Source organism: Peromyscus californicus, unplaced genomic scaffold, assembly GCF_007827085.1.
Source record: "Peromyscus californicus insignis strain IS unplaced genomic scaffold, ASM782708v3 Scaffold_4__1_contigs__length_199733344, whole genome shotgun sequence".
Lineage (NCBI taxonomy): Eukaryota > Metazoa > Chordata > Mammalia > Rodentia > Cricetidae > Peromyscus > Peromyscus californicus.
The window spans coordinates 199,330,273-199,344,956 of NW_026294562.1; the positions used below are offsets into that span (position 1 = coordinate 199,330,273).

General features: G+C 36.8%; 1 protein-coding gene across 1 annotated transcript in view; it reads left to right on the forward strand.

Annotated features, from left to right (window-relative positions):
• LOC128095210 (zinc finger protein 431-like) overlaps window positions 1-13,375 on the forward strand; it is a 78,121-nt gene extending 64,746 nt beyond the window's left edge. Inside the window, exons 6-7 of the mRNA XM_052714004.1 lie at window positions 6,631-6,789; window positions 8,538-13,375. The gene's annotated coding sequence lies outside the window, so the exon portion shown is untranslated. The remainder of the gene's footprint in view (window positions 1-6,630; window positions 6,790-8,537) is intronic.
• Window positions 13,376-14,684: the final 1,309 nt, after the last annotated feature.

The window sequence follows — 14,684 nt, forward strand, 5'->3', positions numbered from 1 at the left end:
GTTTTCACAAGTTCTTGTGACTCATAAAGCAAATAGAGCAAAACAATTTGCTTTAAGTATATAAAACAAATCATACACTGTTCCTTTAAAAACCTGTTATTATCTTACAGTTGGTTTGGAAAAGTTTCCATTTCCTCACTTGTCTTAGAATATTATTTTAAAGTGTGTTACTTTTGTTTATGCTGTGGAACATTTGTTTAAGAATGGAAAAATGTCTTCCATTCTTTTATGTTCCATATGTTTAACTCTGTGAAGCTGTGATACTTCTAAAGCCTGTCTAAAATACTTAATTGGTTAAATAAAGAACTGAATGGCAGGAAAGGATGGGTGGGGCTAGCACATAGCAACTATAAATAGAACAAGAAATGTGGCATTTAAAGAAGAAATAGAAAGAGAACAAGGAGAGGAGGATGTTGGGGCCAGCCACACAGTCACACTACCAGCCAAAAAGTAAGAGTGAAAGTGAAATTTACAGAAGAGAAACATAAAACCCCAGAGGAAAAAGTAGATGGGATAAGTTAAGAAATGCTGGCAAGAAACAAGACAAGCTAATGCTGGACATTTATAATTAAGAATAATCCTCCGTGTGTGATTTATTTGGCAGCTGGGTGGCGGGCCCCCCAAAAAAGCAAAAACAATCAACAACACTCACTCTGTTGTAGATTTCAGGCCATTATCAGCCATACAAAATCAAATGGTGCCTAAGTGATCCTAACAAATTTGCTTTATTGTAAGTGAATGAGTTCCTTTTAGTAATCAAAACTATCTTCTACAAAGTTAAAACATCAGAAATCTTCAAGTGAATATCTCCAATTTTTGTGGAACCACTTTCTTTGTCCAATCTATTTTACATTATTGGCAGAGGACAGAACTGGAGTACACAGGATTATTGCTGGCCAGTGATTTCTTAAGGTGTAATTTTAATTAGAACCTTATTCTTGTTTAAGGGACCATGATATATATTTGTAGGTATGACTTTTTTCTTATTTGGTCACTGTGCCATCTATGTTTTTTATTTTATTAATTGTCACCTAAATTTATTGTTGTTTCTCTGAAAAATGATGGATCTTCACCTTCTTTTCAGAAAATTAACTTCATTATGAGTTTCTTGAGCTTTTGTTAGTTTAGGAAGTTTCTGTGGAGAGACTGCTTTAGATTCCTCTTCTTGGTCCTAGAGCCTCACTTCTCATTTCTTGACATATCTGTGTTTTGCAGTAGCTGCTATCTTCATGTTTGGGCTTTTGTTGCTTAAGTGATATGTTTAAGATACTGGTTCTGTGTTTTTAAAATCATCTCATATATTATCATCTTGGTCTTAATTAGATTTAGCTGTCAACATGAATTAGCCTAGAGTCATCTGAGGGAACATCAATTGAAGCTCTCCCCAGATGAGAATTGCTAGTTACTATGTTTGTGAGAAACTGTGTTGATTGTTGATTGATGTGAGAACATTCTTCCACTGAGGTTTCAATACCCTAAGCAAGTGGGCCTAAGATGGATAAGAGATCTAGATTAGAAGACAGTGACCATGCAAGAAAGAAAGTTTCCTTGTGGTTTTTGCCTTCAGTTCCTAGCTTGAGTTTCTATCCTAAGTTCCCACAATTTGAGTTGTGATCTGGCAATATCAGTCAAATAAACCTGTTTATTACCTGAGATGCATTTGGTTACAGAATCACAGCTAAAAACAAGCAAGTTAGATCAAACTGTGGTACATGAAAAGTGATTTTGTTGCTGGGTAGAATGTGGGAATGTTGTCTTTTGGAGGAATATGTAAGATATTAGGACTTTTGATGGCAAAAGCCATAGAAAGCTGCACATAGAGCTTAATCAGCTAATCTTGTAGGGAGTGTTGAAAATAATGCAGACAGTGGAGCTTGAGGTCATAGGATTTCACTGGTCAATAGACTCCATGAAAAATTTGGCTAGAGGTCATTTGTATAAAATTTTTTCACAAATAATTCCTGTTTTCTCCATTCCCTGAGAAATTGAGTAAGGAAGAATTAAAAAGTAATTAGCTGATTCTTGCATAAATTATTGATTCTGTTGTGTGTTTATTACTGATGACTCATTCAGGTCTGCAGTGAGAAAGAAACAAGTGGTGTAGAAAGAATGAAAAGTCAGTTTCATGGAGAAAAACAGCACTAGGTAGTTTCAAATGGCAGTCCTGTGGTGAAGCAGATGCAGAAAATTTCAAGTTTTGTTTAAAGAGAAGGCTTTCCTTGTCATTTGAACACTAGGAAGGTACTGTAGGGTAAGACTCCTTCCATTTAAGCATTCAATATGTGGAAGGAATAGGCAACTTGTTTCCTAATCCAAAGAAGCAACTTCATATATAACCTGCTGTAACTCTGGTCCAAGCCTGGTAGCATCCACCACAACTTAAAAGCCAATTTGGAGGGATAACCCATGTTGTACTTGTTCTGGAAACAAGAAAGATGCTAAATTGATGGGTTATAGGTTCTTTCTCTGTGGTTTCAGTTCAGCACTGTAGCACCTATCTATGTTGGGCAGAGTCAGAAACCTAGTGAAGATACTGTGAGAGTTAATTGCATGGAGCTGTGAAGATGAAGTCAGTATTGTGTTTTAAAATGATAGGATGTTGAGATACCCAAGCTATGAGACATCTGCCATGGAGAGCTGCATACAGGCTGGGGAAGTAGGAAAGGAGAGACATGTATGAAAATTTTTCATGCATAGAGCTATCTAAGACCTTAGAGAATGAATCCCCACCTTTTTGAGCCAGAGCTACAGGATTTGTTTTTTTCCCTCACTGTGTCCACATTTCTTCCTTTCTTTTTAAAAAATTTATTGTTCTCTTATACAATGTATCCCAACTGCAGTTTCCCTCCCTCCACTCCTCCTAGTCCTCTCCACTGTTCCACTCTTCACTAGATCCTTCATTTTCCTTCAGAACAGACAGATATCCCAGGGATATCAGCATAACCCTGTATAACAAGTTACAATAAGATGAGGCACAAACCCTCATATAAAGGTTGGACAAGGCAACCTAATAGGAAGAAAAGGGTTCCAAGAGAAGGCAAAAGAGTCAGATACAAACCCCACTCCCGCCAGGCAGTGGTGGCGCACGCCTTTAATCCCAGCGTTTTGGAGGCAGAGCCAGGCAGATCTCTGTGAGTTCGAGGTCAGCCTGGACTACCAAGTGAGTTCCAGGAAAGGCACAAAGCTACACACAGAAACCCTGTCTCGAAAAACCAAACCAAAACAAAACAAAAAAAAAAAAAAACAAACCCCACTCCCACTGTTAAGAGTTACACAAAACACCAAGCTACACAATGATCACATATATTCAGAGGACCTGCTGCAGACCCCTGCAGGTACCATGATTGCTGTTTCAGTCTCTGTGAGCCTTTATGAGCCCTGCTTATTTGATTCTATGGGCCATGTTCTCCTGTGTTCTTCTTTTAGTTAGGAATATTTTTTACTATTAATTTTCTTGAAAATATTTTCTAGGCTTTGAGGTGACATTTTTCCCTTCTATTCTACATTCTTTGTTTTGGTTTTTCATAGTGTTCTAGATTTCCTAGATGCTATGTTTCAAAAAATTTTTAGATTTAACATTTTATTTGATTGATATATCCATATCTTTTTTCTTTTCTTTTTCTTTTCTTTTTCTTTCTTTCTTTCTTTCTTTCTTTTTTCTTTTTTGTTTTTGTTTTTGTTTTTGTTTGTTTGTTTGTTTGAGACAGGGTTTCTCTGTGTAGTTTTGGTGCCTGTCCTGTATCTTGCTCTGTAGACCAGGCTGGCCTCAAACTCACTGATATCCACCTGGCTCTACATCCTGAGTGCTGGGATTAAAGGCATGCACCAACTCTGTCTGGTGATATATCCATTTCTTGTATCATACCTTCAAAGCCTGAAATTCTCTGTTCCATGTCTTGTATTCTTTGGGTAAAACTTTCTTCATTATTTCCTGTTTGAATACCTAGATTTTCATTTCTAGAATTCCTTCAGTTTGCATTGTTTTTAATTGCTTCCATTTCCATTTTCAGGTCTTGAACAGATTCATTCATTTCCATTAAATATGTGCTTGTTTGTTTTTTCTTGACTTTCTTTAAGGAATCTGTTCATTTTCTCCAATATTTCATTTATTCTTCCCCTGTTTTAAAGGATTCATTCACTTCCTCTTTGAGAATTTCTATCATCTTTATAAAAGTGGTCTTAATTGTGCTTCAACTGTGTTGGAATATTCAGGGCTTGCTGTAGTAGGATAGCTAGAATCTGGTAGTGACATATTGCTCTGGCTGTTGCTAATTGTTTTCTTATGCTGGTATCCAGGCATCTAGATTTGAGGTTACTGTGAGTCTAGGTACTGATTTCTCTTGTTTGTCTTTGTTAGATGGGTGTTTTGTGCCTTGGTTTCCATTTTCTCTCTGGTCTTTGGGTCTGTGTGAGCTATGATTGATCAGGGGTCCTAACCCCAAGTTGGGGGCTGTAAATCTTGCAATAGGTATGGCCTATATTCCTTCAGGAAGTATCTGCACATGTTTGAGGGGGACAAGAAGGAAGAGGGGAGGGAGTATGGTGATAGTGTGGGGAGTGTATTGAGAGAGTGGGAGAGATCTATGACAGGTGGCCTACATGGACACCAGGAATTGCTGTGTCCTTTGTTTGAGCAATATTTCTCTGCACAAATTGGAGGGTCCAAAGCATAGATTTGGAGGGATGTGGGATTGGGGAGAGAGTTGGGGGTTATTATAATAATGGAGGAGGTCTACAGGCAAGCAGTCTATGAATTTCTGATGGCTGGAATGCCCTCTGGTCCAGCAGGGAGTCTTTGACTCAGTTTGCCTACCTGTTCTTCTGGTTGATTGGTTTGAACTTGAGCAGAGGATATCCATCTGATTTGAGGGTGGGGACATGACTTTAGTGGTGGCAGCTGAAGGGTTGGTAGGGGATTGTGTCTGTGGGAATGTAGGGAGTGTGGAAATTTCATTTGCTGGTTGCCTGTTATCATTGCCCAAGCATATCTTGCAGGCAGGACAAGTGTCAGTTGCATGCTTTGTGGCTGACTTGGTGTCCCAGTCCCACCATTGGGAGTCTTATGTGGTTGCAGAAAGTGGCTGGTTCAGCCTTCGTAGTCTTAATTACTTGGAGACCTCACTAGGGTCATTGGTATAGGTTCCAGGAAATTTACACTACACTTTTTCTATGCCACATGCTAAAAGCTCCCCTATTCCAGTTATCTCTCTCTGTCTTCTCCCCCTCTGTCCCTTCCTTACTCACCTGATCCTTCCTATTCTCATCTCAACCTGTCTCCAGTGCACCCACAAAATCTATTTCCTGTTCCAAGGGAGAGTCACACATCTCCCCTAGAGCTGTTCTTTTTACTTAGCCTCTCTGCATCTCTGGATTGTAGTGTGATTAATTGTGGTTGCTGTGATAATACTTTACTTAACTATTAATATCCACTTATAAGTGAGTGCATACCATGTTTGTCTATGTGTTCTGGGTTGCCTCACTCAGGATAATAAAGAATTCAAGGGGGCTGGAGAGATGGCTCAGTGGTTAAGAGCACTGACTGCTCTTCCAGAGGTACTGAGTTCAATTCCCAGCAACCATATGGTGGCTCACAACCACCTGTAATGAGATCTGGTGCCCTCTTCTGGCCAGCAAGGACACATGCAGACAGAACACTGTATACTTAATAAATAAAAAAATAAATAAATCTAAAAAGAAAAAGTTCTTTGAAAAAAGTATTATACTTATTTTTAAAAAAAAGAATTCAAGAAACTTGACAACAAACTAAATAATCCATTTCTAATGGGATACACCTCTAAAGAGAATTCTCAGTAGAGGAATCCAAAGTGGTTGAAAAACACTTGAATAATTGTTCAACATCCTTAGCCATTGGGGAAATGCATATCAAAACTACTTTGATATGCATTTTTATGTAAAAATGGTAAAGATCAATAACACAAGTGACTGCTCATGCTGGCAAGGACATGGAACAAGGGGATTCATTGCTCTTGCAAGTGAAAATCTGTACAGCCACTGTGGAAATCATTATGCAATCCTCAGAAAATTGTGAGTCAATCTACCTCAAGACCCACCTTTATCACTCTCAGCATATACCCAAAAGATGCTTCTCCATTCTACCACAAAGACAGTTTCTCAACTATGTTCAAAGTCACTTTATTCATAATAGCTTGAAACTGTTTTGTCTGTGAGAGATTGTGTCGATTGATGATTGATGTTGGAAGGCTCTTCCACTTAGGATGGCATGGGAAGGCCCCTCCACCCAGGATGGCAATATCCCTAAGAAAGTGGGCCTGGGATAGAAAAAGGAGCTAACTGAGAATGAGACACTGACTAAGCAAGACAGAAAACCAGGAGCAATCTTGGCCCATGGATTTTGCCTTCAATTGTTAGCTTGAGTTTCTGTCCTAATCTCCCAAAACAATGGAGTGTGATCTGATACAATCAGCCAAATAAACCCATTCATTGCCTGAGATATTTTTGGTTAGAGGATTTAATCACAGCAGGATAAAAGCAAGTTATAACAAAAAAATGGAACAACAAAAGTTACTTTGCTGCTAGGTAGAAACTGAGAATGTTGTCTTTGGAAAGAATGTTAGCCTGATACTTTAATTATTTTGTTTGTTTTTGAAGACAAGGTTTGGCTGTGTAGCCCTGGATGTCCTGAAAATACACTTCTGTACACCAGGATGGCCTCAAACTCAGAAATTCCCTTGACTGTGGATCCCAAGTCCTAGGATTAACAGTGGACCAGCATTATTTTTTTATATTATTGGGTGATGGGCTTGGAAGGTAGGTTTTTGAACATATCAGACATATGATGTTTAACTAAGCTTCATTGATATCTTGAACTTTAAAATTTGGCAGAGGGTTCATTCTGTTTCCCAGGATGGCATGTATTCATGATGTTAATACTGCCTGAGCCTTCTGAGTTCAGGTACATGAACTTCTTCATGCCTGTTGTGTTTGTTTTGAGTTTTTAAATGAATATGAGTATTTTATCTGTATACATGGATATGCACCATGTAGGTACCTGGTCATCACAGTGATCAAAAGATGGCCTCAGAAACCCTGATGTTGAAATAATGGGTAGTTGTGATCACCCATATAAGTACTGGCAATTGAATCCACCTATATGCAAAAGCAGCAAGAGCTCTTTAATACTGAGACATCTCTTCTGCCTTGTGTTGATTATTTATGATCATCCTATATATTGTTAATGTTTTTGTCTGTCTATTTGTAACTATTAAAACACACAGTACCTTTTAGTAAAATCTTATTAATGATAGAGTTTTAATTGAGACACTTTAGGTTTCTGGAAGATGAATACAGACCTGGAATGAATCCATAATTGTTTTTTTGAAACAGGGTTTCTATGTGTAGCTTTGCACCTTTCCTGGAACTCGCTTTGGAGACCAGGATGGCCTCCAACTCACTGAGATCCACCTGCTTCTGCCTCCCGAGAGCTGGGATTAAAGACATGCACCACCTCTGCCCAGCAAAGATTTATTTATTTATTATGTACACAGTGTTTTGCCTGCATGTATGCCTGCAGGCCAGAAGAGGGCACCAGATCTCATTATAGATGGTTGTGAGCCACCATGTGGGTACTGGGAATTGAACTCAGGTCCTCTGGAAGAGCAGCCAGTGCTCTTAACCTCTGAGCCATCTCTCCAGCCCCAAATCCATAATTCTTTGTAGAATATTCAGTCAAAACCTCTGAATTCTTTCTTTTTTATTTGTTTGACTGATTTTTACATGGAAGACAGGGAACAGGGGCTTAATATGTCCTTAATATGGATGTCCTGGACCTAATTGTATAGATTAGGCTGGCATTCAACTCAGAGGCAGACATACCTGCCTCTGCCTTCTGAGTGCTGGTTTTAAAGGCATAACCCAATTTGTCTATTTTTTTTGCAGTTAGTAATTGCTCATATGATTTCTTTGTACTATTGATCTGTTTACTTGTCTCTGTTTGTTAATAGGCATATCTCTTGCAAGGTGATATTCCATTGAAAGGGTACAGAAATGAGAGTTGAACTTCCTATTCAGTTTGCTTGCAAAATGATTTGGTGATTACATTACAATCTATATGTCATTGAATAAGTGTGGGGTGAGCCAGAATTATATGACTATTCTGTCAAATAAGTATACATTTACAATGTTGTCACTATCATGTTTTCTGTTGTACACATGTATGGAATATTTTAGAATACATTGACATATGATGATGTGCATGTCAACTTCACTTGGGAAGAGTGGACTTTGCTGGATCCTTCCAAAATCAATCTCTACACAGATGTGATGCTGGAGATGTAAAAAAAAAACCCTCACTACTATTGCTAAGACTGTATTTTTCTTCATATTTTAAAATAAGGGGACAACTGTTCCTTGGTTATTGATACTCTTCTGTAACATGATTGAGAAAGAAGAATGAGGTGAATGAAGCAAGCAAGGTTCTAAGGTCCGCTGAAGATAGTAACTAAAATTTTGCACAATTTTCAACAATATAATATACATTTTTTGGTACTGTATTTTAGGACACAGTTGGGAAGACCATAATGTTGAAGAATGTTGTGAAAATTCTAGAAGACATGAAAGGGAATTTTCCTGTGCAAGGTGATACAAATTTGACTCTGAAGAAATTGTAATATGTCCTGGAAGTTTTAAACAAAAGCAGCAGTGTAAATAGGCATAACTTAAAGTACATCAATAATTATTAAATTTTCACAAAACTGTATACCTCAATTTCAGGTAGGTGAATTGCATTTGCAAGGCATTCTTTCAAGAAAAAAAGACAAGGTCACAATGCCTAAACAGATATCACCATTTGAATAATAGCTCCAAGAGGGCTATGCTGTAGAACTGTCAATCCATTGAATTCATGCTACTCATATTACAAAAGTTTTACACACTGAAGAGATGATAAGTATATCTCCAAAACCTTCTAATAAGCAAATAGCCCATAGTAAAGCTAATTTTGCTCATATGCTTGCTTGTTTTGACTGTACTAAGTGTAGTGAGAAAGGCAGGTTGAGTGAAGAGTCAAGGGGCTGTTGCTGTGGAGAAATTTTAATCCCTATACCACAAGTCTACAAGAAACAGAAAGTCAAACTGTGAATTAAATGTGGAAAACTTACTTGTTATTCTTCCTTTCTTTCTTTTTTTTTAAGATTCATTTATTTATTATGTATACAGCATGTATGACTGCAAGCCAGAAGAGGGCACTAGATCTCATTACAGATGGTTGTGAGACACCATATGACTGCTGGGAATTGAATTCAGGACCTCTGGAAGAGCAATCAGTGCTCTTAACCTCTGAGTCATCTCTCCAGCTTTGTTATTCTTCCTTTACTAGTTATACCATATGTTACTCTGGATACAAGCCATATGAGCATAGGGGCATGGAATAATGTAACATACCTCTCTCTCTCTGAACAATTAGAAGATATGTAGCAGACCCTGTGTTCAGTAAACATGTTGAATTTGATTCAAGTATACAAGTAATTGATTTTCCAGCTTGCTTATTAATACATCAACTAACCCACACTGCAGAAAAGTTCTATGAGTTCTAGGACTGTGTAAATACTACTGTTTGTCCTAGTTCTCTTAGCAAATGTAGTGTGACTCACAGTACAGGAAAATTTATGAATGCAATAAGGGTAGTCAAGCTCTGAGTTTCTCCAGTTCTTGTCAAATGTGTGAAGAATCTCATATAGAAAAAAAATTTGTAAATGCAAACCATATAATAAAGGATCTAACCATACAGATATCTTCAAAGATGCAAAATAACCCTTAATGAAGGGGAACAACATGAATGTAAACACAGTGATAAAAGCTTAAGCTTTGATTCCTCTTTCCAATTGGACCAAATTGTAAAATTAATTAATACACATTTAAAGATTCAACAGTGTATTAAATGTTATAAAGCTTTTACATTTGCCAGTTATCCTTGCAGGCATGAAAGAAGCTGAACTTGAGGAAAAACTGCATATTCTTAATATTATAAAGCCTTTGTATCTCACAACCATCTTCAAAGTCATATAAGAACACACACTGGAGAGAAATCCTATGCATGTAATCAGTGTGGTAAAGCCTTTTCATATTATAATGACATTCAAAGGCATAAAAAACACAAACTGGAGAGAAACCATATGAATATAATCAATGTGGTAAAGCCTTTGCTCACCATAGTATTCTTTAACTGCATAAAAGAACACATACCGTGGAGAGATACCCTGTGAATGCAATTAATGTGGTAAAGCATTTGCATTTCTTAGTCATCTTCAGCTCTATAGAAGAACACATTTGGAGAGAAACTATATCAATGTAATTAATGTGGTAAAACCTTTATATATCATAGAAGTCTTCAAAAGTATAAAAGAACACATACTGAAGGGAAACCCTGTAAATGTAATAAATGTGGTGAAGCTTTTGCATGTCAAAGTAGTCTTCAAATGCATAAAAGAACACATATTGGAGAGAATCCCTATGAATGAAATCAATGTTTTAAAGCCTCTACACAGATTACTTTCCACATACATAGAAGAACACATACTGGTGAGAAATCCTATGAATATAATCAGTGTGATAAAGCCTTTGCATATATCGGTAATCTTTAAAATCATGAGAAAAAAAATCATACTGCAAAGAAACCCTATAAATGTGGTCAGTGAGGTAAAGTTTTACACTTTAAACAGGAATAAAACTTTTTGCATGTGATCAATCTGTCAAAGCCTTTGTGTATTACAATAGACTTTGACTACTTGTGAAAGATATTGAGGGCTTCTTATTATAAAGTATTTGGTAAGATCTTTAGTCAACACACTTATGATCTGTTACACAAGAGTATTTATTCTGTGGAAAAAAATTGACAATGTCAACAATGTGTTCAAGCATTATTATGTTTATTTTTATATTGTTTGCACTAGCAAACCCATGGGAAAACCAAATTTATGAGTCCCTATCTATAGGATAAAAGGGCCAGCAAAAGAAACGAACCCTGACCCTGAAGCCAGAGCCAGTGAAAGACACACACTTTGGCCCTGAAACTGCAGCCAAAGAAGCACACCCTGACCCTGAAACCAGAGCCAAAGAAACACTCTACCCTTGACCAGCTGAGCACAAAACCAACCACTCCCTGTGTGACAAATCAACCAATCCCTGAGCATGGAATCCAGCCAATCTCTGAGCTTGTTCAACCTCAGTGATTGAAATCTGACCAATTCCCACCCTGAAAATCTCTCTAAAAAAAACTCTACCCCTAAAAAGCCCTATATAAGCCCTTCGCCTGTTTAGTTAGCAGCTGCCCTTTTCCATCCTGGTAAAGGGCAGCCACTCTTCTGGATTCCTTTTTTTACAAATAAATCTCTTGAATGAGTTTTGGGTGAAGACCTTTCACCGGAGCAAATCACAAACTCATTGGATTGGAGCAGAGAAGCAACGAACACCTCTACTGGCAAACTCCTTTAAAGGAGCAGAGCAGAAGTAACAACTTTTTATGGGAGACTGCTACATTTTTGCAGCAGTTTCCTCTTACCTGAGGGAAACATAGAAGTAACAATTTGGGCTGGAGCTGAGAAGAAAGGGACATCTCTGCTGGGAAAGTTCCTAGTGGAATAGAGCAGAGAAGCCATGGACAACTCTGCTTGGAAACTCCCTTAGGGGAGTGGATCAGAGCAGCAATGGACATCTCTCCTGGAAAACTATCTTAACAGAGTGGAGCAGAGCCCAGCTGTAATGGCTCTCTTTTGTAGAGGAACATCATTGCTGCATTCTACCTTTCCCCACTGGAACACAGCTTCAGGTGTAGCTTGACTTCCTGACAGTGAAGATTCTTTTCTCCTCACAGCTGTAGTATCCAGGATACATTCCCTTCACAGCTGTAGGTATAGCCTGACTCCAAAAGTCAGTGTACCTTTCCTTTCAGAGCTATCACACTTGCACTATGAATTTAAATGATAATGAAACCCTTTAAGATTTTATTCTTGTATTCAATAACTAAGTCAGGTGTAAAACCTTAAGGGTTTGTATTAGTTCATTTTCTATTGCTGTGGTATAATGTCTAGGTCAAATTATAAAAGAGTTTAATTTGCCCTTTGGTTCTAGAGGGATGGATACAGCATCACCATGAAAGTGGCATGGCAACAAGTGTCAGACATGGCAGCTAAAGCAGAAAGCTAACAACTCACATACTTAATCCATACCATGAAGCAAAGAGTGGGAACCAGAAATGATGTGTGGATGTAAATTTTCAAAGCCTACCCCCAGTGACATATTTTATCCAGTAGGGCAGCATTTCCTAGAACTTCCCAAATGATACTACCAACTTAGAAAGATTGATTTCTCTGACTTCAAGCATATATGCTTGCTTTCTGTTTCATGAACAAATTCATGGTGAAGACAAACTCTAAGTAAGCCATTAGATGCCTCAATACCTGTGTTACAGGTGTGTATGCTTACAACAGAAAAAGTTCCATGAGTCAAAAATTGTTTGTTTAGAGAGTTGTTTTATTTGTGATGTCAGTGTGAGTATGTGAATATGCATGCTGATTCCTGAAAACATTCCACTTTTGAATCTTCTTGGAGCAGGAATTATAGGAATTTGTCAAAAATCAGACTTTTTTCCTGTGAATTGATTATTTTTTAAAAGCCCAGCCATGTCTTTATTGCTGTAAATATTTTAAAGCCTATTTATATCATTTTGAAGTCAGAAAATAGGGACAAACTCATAAGAGAAAAGCCCTATCCATGTAAATGATTTGGTAAAGACTTTAGACATCACAGTTGTCTTCAGCTTCAAGAAAAAATATCATGCTGCACTTATTTTTCATTGTAGCCCTGAAGAAATTAAATCACCATGTTCACTCAACACAAATGGTGGAGATCACTGCATTGTGTTTTCTATTTTAAAACATTTGAGATAGATACTAAAGTATATGTGTGGCAAATCCATTCAGTGAAGTTTATCTTGTGGTCTTTATATTCCTTCTGTGATTTTTGTTCATCTTCTATTGTGCTTTTACTTAGCAATGTTTTTTTTTCCTGCTGTAATATGTAGAGTGGTATTCCCATCATCTAAGTGGTCTATTGTTTATTTAAATATCAGGCAGTGTGTGATCAAGTAATGGTGTCTGTGAAATGGTGGTAGGTTTTTGTTTCTGATTTTGTTTTTTATATTTTCAAAAATTCCCTTGAGATTTTGTTGTTTGTTATTCAACTTGAACTCATGATCCTCATGTATCCACCACCTGAGTACAAGTCCAAAGGTAGATTATGTACTGCCAATGTGTGCTGTTTTGTTAACACAAATTAATGATGTTAATGTTAAAATGCTTAATGGAAGAGAATATAATAAACATTAACTAACTCATGTGTATATTCAAAGCAGTATTTTTATTTATCTGGTAAAGACATAATAAAGTATGATAATCAGCAGTCAAATGTGTACCTCATAGCATAGTTTGATGTTATATATATATATATATATATATATATATATATATATATATATATATATATATATATATATATATATATAATTTAATGTTCCATTCTTCTCCCTGTCCCCATTAGTTAACCATTTGGCATTTCATCTTGAAGTACTGCCTTCTAAGGTAATTATACAGATATGACAGATGACAGATAATGTAATTGCACTAAAATTTATTTTGTAACAAACATTTATGTTGTGTGTGTAATGTGAATTTGGGTTTGTAGGCCCATGGCAGATATATGAATAATATAAGACAACTTTGTGGTTTCTACTTTTGTTCCTCTTAATATGGTGATCACTGTCAGGTTTCCAGCCTTGCATACCACAGATGTTTCCCACTGAGCCATCTCAGTGGTGCTCAAATAAGTTTAGTAGAAATAGTACAATGGAAAAACTATTGTTCTCTTTTCAGATTGTAAACTTAATTTCATACAAGGATAAAGGAACATTGGATAATTTAAATAATAAATCCTCTTTGCATATGAAAATATTTATATGATCATACTTTTTTTAATTTGTTTATTATGAAGACTAAACATTTGTTTAAAACAATTTCTCAGAATCACAATTTAATGTTAGAGAATTGCCTCATTCATTAAAGTTGGTTGCTGCTAAAGCCTGATGACTGGAGTTCTATCTCTGAGGGACACATAATACTCCTCTCATTTTTTTCTCTTATTTCTACACTTGGGCAGTGGCAAATGCACACTCTTACATCAGCACATACATCAATAATAGTTACAGCTAAATAAGCAACATTAAGGTCTCTTGCAGCCAAATGACTACCTAGGTTTCATCACTAGAACTCACATAGGGGAAGTAGATAGTAGACAACTCTAAGTTGTCTTCTCATTGCTACATACTCATCATGGCACAGCTGTATACATACAAACATAGTTCAAACATTTTAAAATAGATTAAATTAACAAAACAAAGAAAATTACACCAGTTATTAAGAAAATATTAAATGATTTCCCATTTAAATTATAGAATTTCAAGAAATATTATGATTCATCAAAACAATGATGGTCCCTTTTCAAATCTTATTTTATCCATTCATTCTCTGATTCAATGATAGGTCATTTAAAAACATATATCTCACCTGGACTTAGAGATTCATGACTGTAATCCCAGCACTTGGGAGACTGTATTGGGCCAATCTCTGTGAATCTGAAGTCAGCTTGGACCCCAT